This window comes from Microcebus murinus, chromosome X (assembly GCF_040939455.1).
Source record: "Microcebus murinus isolate Inina chromosome X, M.murinus_Inina_mat1.0, whole genome shotgun sequence".
Lineage (NCBI taxonomy): Eukaryota > Metazoa > Chordata > Mammalia > Primates > Cheirogaleidae > Microcebus > Microcebus murinus.
In genome coordinates, this window is record NC_134136.1 from 34,782,309 (window position 1) to 34,794,920 (window position 12,612).

Genomic DNA, 12,612 nt, shown 5'->3' on the forward strand with positions numbered 1-12,612 from the left:
TTCACCTATGGTAGGACTAGTGTTAATTCACTAACTTGAGACTGTTTTACATGAACAGAATATGACAGTAAAGGCTGGTCTGATGATGAGACTAGAATTCAGGGGCCTGAGATACAGAAAGACCTGGTGGGGCAAAGATTGAATTGTAGCAGTGGAAATAATAGGTTAGGAAGCAAGCTAGCTTTAGAAGGATAGAAACGCTATGATACCATGTACATGAAATATAGAAATAATGTAAAACAATCATATATTAATTATGGATATGAAGGAGCTCAGGAAATTTCATCCCAAAATGTGACTCCCTGATATAAAGAATATTTTCAATTTAAGGCCATTTGATATTAAAAAGCACTGGAAGGGACTTTTCCTCTATCTACATAACTAGACTGACCTGATCAAAACATCAAAGGGGACAATTGACTTCCCTTCCTCTCTCTGTTATCTCAATATATTGCAGGAAAGAAGATCAAGAATACAACCACATCTGGCCCAAATCATTTAAAACATAATACCTGTCTCTCAGGTTAATTTACAAGTCAATTTGTCTCCCCATCCATTTGTCCTGCCTAGCACCATTTGTCACCCCTAAACAGAATTACCTGTACTCCACATATCCCCTCCCCTTCAAAAAGACAGATATAAAAATATCTAAGCTTCCTTGGGATACTGGGTAATCACTGTGTAATTCTCCCCATGCCCTTGATAAATAACCTTTCTCTTATTAATCTGCCTTAACTGTGAGTTGATCTTTCAGCAAACTTCCAAGGGAAAGGGCAAGTTTCCCCTCACCCCTACAGATGTATACATACATACATACATACAAATAATTAAAAGTAATCAAAACAGTATGACACTGGCATAAAAACAGAAATATAGACCAATAGAACAGAATAGAGAACCCAGAAATAAATCCAAACATATATGGTCAGCTAATTTTCAACCAGGGTACCAAAAAGATACAATAGGGAAAGGATAGTCTCTACAATAAATGATTCTGGGAAAACTGGATTTCCACATGCAAAAGAATGCAATTGGATTCTCATCTTATACCATACACAAAAATCAACTTAAAAATGGATAAAAACCCTAAATGTAAGACCTGGAAATATAAAACTCCTAGAAGAGAACATAGAGGAAAATCTACTTGACACAGGCCTTGGCAATGAGTTAGTGGATATTATACCGAAAAGCTCAGGCTACAAAAGCAGAAATAAATAAATGAGACTACATCAAACTAAAAAACTTCACAGCAAAGGAAACAATCAATAAAATGAAATGGCAACGTACAGAGAAAAAATATTTTCAAACCACATATCTAATAAGGGGTTAATATCAAAAATTTATATAAAACTCTTACAACTCAACAGCAGAAAAACAAATGAAAAATAAGTAAAGGACATTAACAGACATTTTTCTAAAGAAGATACCAAAATCATCACTAGATATATGAAGAGGTGTTCAACATCACTAACCATTAGGAATATGAAAATTAAAATCAGTATGAGATGTCACCTCACACCTGTAAGGATGGCTATTGTCAAAAAGACAAGAGATAACAATACTGGCAAGAATATACAGAAAAGGGAACCCTAGTACACTGTTGGTGAGAATGTAGATTGATACAGCCATTATGGAAAACAGTATGAGGTTCCTAAAGAAATTAAACATAGCACTACCATATGACCCAGCAATTCCTCTTCTAGGTATATAGCCAAAGAAGATGAAAAGATAAAGATATCTGGACCCCCATGTTCATTGCAGCATTATTCACAACATCCTAAATGTCCATCAACAAACAAAAGGATAAAGAAAATGTGACATATACATATTTCACATATATAATGAAATAATAATGGAATATTATTCAGTATTAAAAAAGGAGATTCTTCCATTTGCCACAACATTGATGGAACTAGAGGACATTATGCTAAGTGAAAATAAGTCAGACACATAAAGAAAAAATATTGCATGATCTGTGGAATATTTTTTAAAAGAGCTCAAATACACAGAGGTAGAGAATGAAACAGTGGTTTACCATGAGAAGAGGGGTAGGGGGAGAAAATGGGAAGATGTAGATCAAAGGATACAAAATAGCAGATATGAAGGATCAACATATTTAAAGATCTAATGTACAACATGAGGACTAAAGTTAATAACATTGTACTGTATTAGGGATTTTTGTTAAATAAGTAGATTTTTAGCTGCTTTTGTCACCAAAAAACAAGTAACTGTGAGATTACAGACATGTTAATCTGCTTAACTATAGTAACCATTTTTCTGTCTATATGTATCCCATAAAATAATATTGTAAATATCAAAATATATACAATAAAATTTATTTTTTTAAGTGAAAATAAAATGGAGAACATGCAGTTAAAAAGGTGAAAAACATTATGATACTATGAATATGAAATATAAAAACATGAAAAACAATCATATATATTTATTATAGATATATGGATATATATATATTTACCACATGTAGATATACAGAAAAAGGCATGAATGTTAGCAATGTACACATATATAGCATGTAAAAAGGCATGTATGAGAAAGATAAACACTTTATTTAGGATAACGTTTATATCTTATGGCACTGGAGAGAGGCAAATTCAATTGGGGAAAAGGACTCAGTTTCTTAGAGCTGTCATAATAAATTACCACAACGTAAGTGGCTTCAAACAACAGAAATTTATTCTCTCACAGTTCTGGAGGCTGGAAGTCCAAATTCAAGGTGCCAGTAGGGCAATGCTCCCTCCAAGGCTCTAGGGAAGAATCCTCCCTGTCTCTTCCAGTTTCTGGTGGCCCCAGGCATTCCTTGGCTTCTGGCACCATAATTTCAGTCTCTGTCTCTCTCTTTACATGACCTTCTTCTCTATGTCTATGTATCTCAAATTTCCCTTCTTTTTCTTAAAAGTACACCAGTCCTTGGATTTAGGGCCCACCCTAAACCCTGGATGATTTCATCTCAAGACCGTTGACTTAATTACATCTCTAAAGATCCCATTTCCAAATAAGGTCACATTCACAGGTACCTGGGATTAGGACTTGGACATATATTTCTGGGGGAGACAATTCAACCCATTATAGATATGTAGTGTGGTTCAACTGCATTTGTTATATTTCTTTTTTCCCCCATTTTTGTATAGTCTCATGTATTTGTTATATTTCTTAAGTGAGGTAGTGGGTACATGGATGTAGTATTTTCTATACCTTTGTGGGGGTCTGAAATATTTCCTAATAAAAAATGGGGAAAAAATAAAAGATGAAAAGGTGAAATGGGCCAAATATGTAGAAACTATTTAAGGAACAATAATGAAAACATATTTGACCAGAATAGAGGATCAGAGGAGGGGAGAAGCCAGGAGATTGAGGATAGAAGACCTCATTTCCACATTTTGGTAAGGCTGCATAAGTACTCTCTAATTAGCATTAACTCCTCCTTTCATATTCCATAGTAGCACATTTTAATCCTAACATATATTAAAATATATATTTTTATATATACACATATGTGTGTATGTGTCTATCTCCCCCACCCATTACAGTGTGAACTTCTTCCTATTGCTGCATAACAAATGGTTTGTCACATATATCAGCTCTATTAAATGAGTGAAGGCACTACACTAGGACATGAACACCAGGAGGGAGAGACCACTGGGGTAACCTTGGAAACCGGCTATGCCAGTGCCTATGCTGAACCAGTTGTTAAATATAGTACTGGTATGAGACCCAGGCTATAGGGGTGTTGGCATGGGCCCCACACTTGCATTCCTCCAGCCTCACTTCTCTGCAAACAGATAAGAGTCCAGTGTGTGGGGACAGGGGATGTGTATACTCAGAGCCCATACCCTCTTCCTCCAACCATGCTGTAGGTATCCAGGGCCCTGAATTTGCTGCCCCAAGCTCCAATCCCCAAGAGACCTGCAGGCTCCTCTTCACTGGGTCTGTGATTCTGAACTCATTTATTAATTATAATAGTATTTTGCAATGGATTCCTTAGGAATTTCTATATACAAGATCATATCATCTGCCAATAAAGATCCTTTTATTTCTTCCTTTTTAATGTCAATGACTTATATTCGTACCCCGTAAATTGATTCTTTTATCATTATAAAAGATCTCTCATTATCTCTAATAACTTGTTTGTTATAAAGTCTATTTTGTCTGATATTAATATAGCTACTTAATCTTCCGTTGTTTTTCTATCCTTTTACTTTCAATCTACTGTACATTTATCTTTGTGTCTAAAATGTGTCTCTGAATCTGCAGAAGCTATTCTATGAATAAATTAAAAGATAAAGTTTGCTTGGATTGAGACAAATGACTGCATTTTTAGGTACAAGTCCTGGAATAAAATTCTTGCTTTTTCTAGAATTTACACTAAACTATTATTACAATAGATGGGCTCTTAAGCAAACAGCCTGGACTCATAGTTCTAGAGTAGGCAAACCATGAATACAATAACTCTACCTGTCTTCAACATGGGGGCAGAAGGCTATATTAAGAAGATTAAATCAGCATCAGTTATGAAGACAGCCAGAAACCTTTGACTCCAGCCAGAATGCCTTAATCCATTTCTCCCAGCATGTGCAGTGAGCACTTCATTCTTACCTCAATGTTTTGCATTCTTTTATCTCACCTACCCAAATCTTCCTCCCTAAAGGCCCAGCTCATGCTCCCTTGCTCTGGGAAATTTTCTGTCAATACCCAGGTCATGGTCGTCCCTCCTTGCTCTGAACTCCTAAAGCAGACATTCTCTGAATAATTCCTTTGACTCTTAATACTACCTTACATGGTTTCTCTTCCTGTCTGTGCAGCCAGTTCCCAGCATACAATTGGGTACTGTTTTGGAATGGAAACCATTTCCCATAGAGACAATGTTATTAATTGTAGTTTGGCTAGCAAAAAGCATGCTCAACAATCTATTGGGCTTTGAGCTTCTGGAAAAGGAAAACAGGCCCCATGTACATTCCAAGTAATATAATTATGATCCATTATGCATAAGGAGAAGCAATATAGACGGTGGCCCTCCATTCTGGCTGCACCATCTTGCATAGCTGCCTCCTGGGCTGAACGTCAGGCCAGCCTCAGCTTCCCATCTGGTCCCAGCAAGGCTGCCTATGCCCCAGAACCCTGGGGCTTTCTAGGAGCCTGACTCATTGCACTGGAAGGGGCTTCAGGGAGTCACTGGGCCCAGTCTTCTCCTGCCAGGCAAGTCCAGGACAAGGCCCTCCAGATGGATGGCTAAAGGTGTCAAGAGAGGAAGAGGCCACAAGTCCCACTGGGCACCTGGCCCAGGGTTGACCCATCCAGATTGGCAAGCAGGGCTCCCCCAGCTCCCATGCAGGGGTAAGAGGGAGGGGAGGGTTTCCCTGACCTTATTTGTAGTCTGGAGGTAGTGGTGGCAGGCTGCACAGAGACCCTCACACATTAGGTGCAAGTGAGCCTGGGGCATCTTCCCTGAGACAAGGCTGCCATGTCAGTGCCCACCCAAGCCTGGGGGATCATTGCCCTTTCAGTGGGGTGAGGCTCAGTGACTGGCAATCCTTCCTGGTGCAGTTCAGGGCTAAGGGCTCCTCCTCTGGCCCAAGGGGAGATAAGGAGCAGCCCAGCATCTTGCCTGGGGCTGGACAGAGTCTGGGTCAACTCATTTAACTCCTTAGTACCCACTCCCTAATCCTCAAACTAGCAATGAGTCAGCATTACCTGGGAGCTAGTTAGAAATGCAGAATCTCAGCTCCCAGCCTGACACCTACTCATTAAGAATCTGTATTTTAATGAGATCCCCAAGTGATTCAAATACACATTAAAGTTTGAGAAGCACTGGTTAGCTTAGTTGTTAAAGGCAGGGCGGAGGGAATCCTAGATTCCCAATCCAACTATTTAAGATGGGAATGGTGGATCCAAGCCTCGGTCAGAGCATAAGAACTCCAGAGGCAAGGCTGGAGTAAATAAAAGCCAAATTTCCTACAGCCCAGACCACCCTTTTATTAAATAAAATGCCCAAGAGGTGGAGTTGCTAGCCAGGATACAGGAGGGACTTTTGTCTGTAATGTGTATCACTATATCAGGTACTGCCTGTATTTGTATTTTTATTTATCTTATCTCTCCAGCTAGACAGTAAGGTTAAAAGGTCAGGAATAATATTGCATGTGTATGAGTGTATATATGAGATAAAAATGATATATAATAAATGAGCACAAGCTCTGAAGTAGGCCACACAGGCCTTCTGGGGCCAGCATTTCTATTAACTTAATATGCAGGCTTAGCGATGCTGATAAGGAAAACCCTCATCAACCTAATACTAACCTATTACTTGGCTTCTGCAATTGCATCAGCCACCTGAGAGACCACCCCAACCTAATAAAAGTGGGAAAAACCTGGTAGACAGGGCTCAGAATTTGGTGGTGAGACCCCTCTGAGCCCACCGGCGAATAAAGCTTGATTCTCCGGTTCTCCACGTGCAGCTTGGTTTGTCCTCGGAAGTACCCACTGTAACACTTACTGTAACAATACCATTACCCAGGAACATAACATATTGATGCTAATGTTTTGGAGTTTTTACTTCCAGATTCCTGTGTATATGTGCAAGAGAGAGAGAATGTGGATATAAAGGTCATAAAAAAAAGAAACCTGTGTTTTATGAAACCATTCAATCATTGAAAGGACACTCCCATAAACAGAATATCAGGGGCAAGTAGAGTGAACAATATTGCTCACGGCTGACAAAGTTTTTTTCTGCATTTTGATATTTCATTTACTTACAGATGGATTATAAACAGATAACACACTAACATTAGGTTTTTATTTCAGATTGTTTTTTGAAGACTCATATGAAAGTAGTGATAACATATCAGAAAGCATCTGTCATTGGTTTGATATCTCAGAGCTATTTTTCCAAACATAAATAGGCAGAATAGGAAAAATTAAGGGATCATATTAAGAAGGAACTTAATAGTTTATATCACTGTATCAAAAACTGAAAAAAATCAAATTGATTTTTTGGAAAAATGTATGTTAAATTTTAAAAATTATTTTTGTTTAATATCCAATATCAGTGCCTTTTCATGTAAAAATGTTCATCTTTTTTAGAATATCAAATTTCATCAAAAGAAATGTTATAAAATGATATTTTCTTTTGAAAACATTAGAGGAATTATTCATTCTTCAAAAGTAGAAGGAAATAGAATTATTTGCAACATTATAACAAGTATAATAACAAAATTAACACTGTAACAAAATTGATTGCAATTAAGTATAAGAGTAAGATGATGAATATGCTACCCATAAATGATAGAGATGTATCCAGAACAAATGAAGCACATTCTCCAAAGTCTAACATTACCAGAAAACATTAAAATATAATAGACAACTTTTTTTTTAAATCACAGTTTTGTTTATCTTTTTTAATGAAATAAATTCTTATTTTGTGGGGTCTTTTCTACTGTTTTATTCCTAGTCTCTATTTCATTTATTTCTGTTTTAACATTTATTATTTCCTTCTTTCTGCTAACTTTGGGCTTAGTTCTTCTTTTTCTAGTTCTTTGAAGTGTGAAATTAGGTTATTTATTTGAGATCTTTCTTTTTTCTTAATGTAGGCATTTGTTGCTTTAAACTTCCCTCTTAGAATAGCTTTTATTGTATCTTATAAATTTTGGTATGTTGTATTTCCATTTTTGTTTGTCTTAAGATTATTTTTCTTTTTCTTTTTATTTCTTCTTTGAACCATTGGTTTTTCAAGAGTGTATTGCTTAATTTCTACATATTTGTTAATTTTCCAATTTTCCTCCTGTTACTGATTTCGAGTTTCATATCAATATGATTAGAAAAGTAACTTGATATAATTTCAATGTTCTTAAATTTTTTTAAACTTGCTTTGTGGCTTGATCTATCTTAGAGAATGTTCAAATGTGTATTTAGGAAGAATGTGTATTTTGCTGCTGCTAAATGGAATGTTCTATGTATGTCTGGTAGAAGCACTTGGTCTATAGTATGGTTCAAGTCTATTGTTTCCTTATTGATTTTTTTTTATTCTGGGTGATTATCTATTGTTGAAAGTGAGACATGGAAGTCTCCTACTATTATTTCTCCCTTTAGTTCTATTAATATTTGCTTTATATATTTAGGTGCTCTTACAATGAATGCATATTATCTACAATTGTTATATCTTCTTTATGAATTTGGTTTTTTGAAAAGATAAACAAAATTGGCAAACTTTTAGTTAGGCTAAGAAAAAGAGAGAGAAGACTCAAATAAATAAAATCAGTAATGAAAGTAGAGACATTAAATGGATGCCTCATATATAAAAAGGATCACTAGGAACAGTTATGAACAAATATGGCAATAAATTGGAAACCTAGAGGACACAGATAAATTCCGAGAGACATATAACCTACCAAGATTTAATCAAGGCCGGGCGCTGTGGCTCACGCCTGTAATCCTAGCTCTTGGGAGGCCGAGGCGGGCGGATTGCTCAAGGTCAGGAGTTCAAAACCAGCCTGAGCAAGAGCGAGAGCCCGTCTCTACTATAAATAGAAAGAAATTAATTGGCCAACTAATATATATATATATATATATATATATATATATATATATTAGCCGGGCATGGTGGCTCCTGCCTGTAGTCCCAGCTACCCGGGAGGCTGAGGCAGGAGGATTGCTTGAGCCCAGGAGTTTGAGGTTGCTGTGAGCTAGGCTGACGCCACGGCACTCACTCTAGCCTGGACAACAAAGCGAGACTCTGTCTCAAAAAAAAAAAAAAAAAAAAAAAAAAGATTTAATCAAGAAGAAATAAAAAGTATGAACAGACCAATAATGTACAAAAATATTCAAGTAATAATTAAAAACTTTCCAGAAAGAAAAGCCCAGGACCAAATGGCTTCATGGCTGAATTCAACTAAATATTCAAAGAATTAATACCAATTCCTCTTAAATGCTTTCAAAAGATAAAAGTAAAGGGAACACTTCCAAATGCCTTTGATGAGGGCAGCATCACCCTAATACCAAACCCAGGCAAGGACATCACAAGAAAATTACAGGCCAATATTCCTGATGAACACAGATGCAAAAAGTACTCACCATAATGCTAAGCAAAGTAAATTCAACAGCCCACTAAAGGATCGTGCATCCTGATAAAGTGGGATTTATTACTGGGATGCAAGGATAGTTCAACATACACAAATCAATAAATGTGATACATCACATTAACGGAATGAAGGATACAAATCATATGATCATCTCAATACATGTAGAAAAAGCAGTTGTCATGATAAAAGCTCTCAAAAATTTAGGTACAGAAGAATATACCTCAGCATAATAAAGGCCATATATGACAAACACACGGCTAATATCATACTCAAGAGTGAAAAGCTGAAAGCTTTTCCTCTACGATCAGGGTAAGACAAGAATACATACCCACTCTTTCCACTTCTATTCAATATAGTACTGGAAGTCCTATACTGGAAGTCCTATACAGAGTAATTAAATAGGAAAAAGAAATGAAAAGTATCCAAATCAGAAAGAATGAATAAAGTTGTCTGTTTGCAGATGACATCATTTTATATATAGAAAACTCTTTAATATGCCACCAAATACCTGTTAGAACTAATAAATAAATTCAGTAAAGTTGCAGGACACAAAATCTACATGCAAGTATCAGTTGTGTTTCCATACATTAACAGTGAACTATTTGCAAAAGAATTTAAGAAAATAATCTCTTGTACAATAGCATCAAAAAGAATAAAATATTTAGGAATAAATTTAACCAAAAATGTGAAAGATCTGTACACTGAAAACTATAAAATTCTTATGAAAGAAATTGAAAAAGACACAAATAAGTGGAAAGCTATCTCACATTCATCAACTGAATGACTTAATATAATCAAAATGTCAATATTGCACAAAGCAATCGATAGATTCAATGCAATCATATCAAAATCCCAATGGCAATTTTCACAAAAAAAGAAAAAAATGTTCTAAAACTCATACAGAACCACAAGGGATCCTAAATAGCCAAAATAATCTTGAGAAATGACAAAGCTGGAGGCATCACACTTTCTCATTTTGAAATATATTATTAATATAAAACTACAATAATTTAAACAGCATGGGACTGTCAGAAAAACAGACACTGGACCAATGGAATAGAAAGTCCATAAATAAACTTATACATATATGGTAAACTAATCTTCAACAAGGGTACTAAGAGTATACAATGGGGAAAGAACAGTCTCTTCAATAAATTGTATAGGGAAAAGTGAATATTCACATGCAAAAAAATTAAATTGGGCCTTTATCTTACACCATACACCAAAATCAACTCAAATGGTTTCAGACTTACATATAAGACCAGAAACCGTAAAACTCCTAGGAAAAAACATAAGAAAAAAATCTACTTACATTGGTCTTGGCAATGATTTTTTAGATAGGACAGGAGGCACAGGCAACAAAAGCCAAAATAAACAAGTGGGACCACATCAAACTAAAAAGCTTCTTCCCAGCAAAGAATACAGTTAACAAAATGAAAAGACAATCTATGGAACAGGGAAAAGTATTTGCAAACCATATATCTTACAAGAGGTTAGTATTCAAAATACATAAGAAACTCATAAAACTGAATAGCAAAAAAATGTGTCATAATCAAATCTGAGTAATTGGGATACCCATCACATTAAACATTTATCATTTCAAAAACAAATAACCCAATCAGAAAATGAGCAAAGGACCTGGATAAACATTTCTCCAAAGACAACATATAAATGGCTAACAGGTATATGAAAAATGTTCAATATCAGTATTCATCAGGGAAATGCAAATTAAAACCAACATGAGATATCACCTTTCACCTATTAGAATGGCTATATCAAAAAGTCAAAAGATAAGTGTTGGTAAAAATGTGAGAAAAAAGTAACTCTGGTACACTACTGATAAAAATGTGAATTGGTACAGTCATTATGGAAAACAGTAGAAGTTTCCTCAATAAAATTAAATATAGAACTACCATATGATCCAGCAATTCCACTTCTGGGTATGTATTCAAAAGAATTGAAACCAGAAACTCGAAGAGCTCTTTGTACTACCATGTTCATTGCAGTATTATTTGCCATAGCAAAGATAATAAAAACAGCCTAAATGTCCATCAACAGATACATGGATAAAGAAATTGTGGTATATACATACAATGAAATATCATTCAGCTTTTAAAAAGAAGGAAATCCTATCATTTGTGACAACATGAACTAATCTGGGGGACATTATGTTAAGTGAAATAAGCTAGCCACAGAAAGATAAAATCTGTATGATCTTGCTTATATATAAAATCTGAAATAACTAAACTCATAGAAGCAGAAGTAGAATGGTGGTTGTCAGGGGTTAGGGACAGGGCAAAATGAGGAGGTGATGGTTAAAGTGTACAAAGTTTCAGATATGCAAGATATATAAGTTTTGGAAATCTACTATATAGTTTAGTGCCTATAGCTAACGATACTCTATTGTATACTTAAGATTTGCTAAGATGGTAGATCTTATATTAAATGTTCTTACCACAAAAAAACAATAATAAAGGAAGTAGGGGGAAACTTTGGGAGGTGATGGATATGTTTATGACCTTGATGGTGATGATGATTTCAACAGTGTGTACTTATCCCCAAATTTGAGATGTATACACTAAATATGTATAGTTTTTATATGTCAATCTTGTGGCTTTAGAAAACAAAATAAAATGTTAAACCAAAAAAAAAATAAATAAATTCAAACAGATGGGTTTTCTTATCAATTATATAAATGTGAAGTTTCCCTGCTAAGGTATGGGGACAGGAGGAGATTTAATTAGCTTTAATCATTGAATCTCTATCTTCTGTCTTCTAGCATTTTTTTGTTTAAATCAAATAGTTTTCTTCCTGGTAATTTATACATAGCCAATTTCATTTACTTTGCTTCTGGCTCTCTTGTAATCTAATCCATTAACTGAAGAAATTCAACAAATTATTGAGCTGAGCAGAAGAATTTCCAGAACAAAACTGATTTTGTCACCTCTTTTCAGAACAAACTTTTTCATGTATTTGTTTATAGACTTTTTATCACTATTTTACCAATCTATCCAATTGACCTTCATTCTCAAGGTATGTTTCAATGCAGGATACATACATATTTGAATTTAAAAATTATTTCAGCTACCTGGACAAGTTTTTGCCTTGTAAAATGGCCAGAAAATAGATCTCAGCCTCCTTACTTTTCGTAATGAAGTCACTAGCTTCTAGTTGTCTTGGTCCATAGCAACATTCATCTGGTCAAGGATGATGTTTTTGTAGGGCCTCTTCTTTTTCTGGGATGTCTCTTCCTCATACTTCTTCATATTGTCGTAATTTACCTTTGAAAAATCATTTTCCATATCACTCTCTTCTACTTTCCTGATTTGATAACTGATAGCAACAGCATAATATTCAAGGAAAGAACCCACAAAGGACCACAACCTATTCCATCTCTATAGTCAGGAGTCAATGAGAAGCACTAGGTGCAACTTTGGCTGATACTTCCTGGCTCTCTTCATAAATTTTTGTCTCTCTTTACAGTCAAAATGCTTTAATTTTTCAAGAGAAATTGTTATGCTGC

At 35.3% G+C, this 12,612-nt stretch overlaps 1 long non-coding RNA gene across 2 annotated transcripts in view; it reads right to left on the reverse strand.

Moving 5' to 3' along the window:
* Nucleotides 1–12,612, reverse strand: part of LOC142865782 (uncharacterized) — a 159,933-nt gene that overhangs the window by 96,496 nt on the left and 50,825 nt on the right. For both annotated transcript variants that reach the window (XR_012915912.1, XR_012915911.1), the window contains 2 exons: nt 12,233–12,370; nt 9,418–9,470 (listed from right to left, as the gene is read on the reverse strand). This is a non-coding gene — a long non-coding RNA (uncharacterized LOC142865782). The remainder of the gene's footprint in view (nt 1–9,417; nt 9,471–12,232; nt 12,371–12,612) is intronic.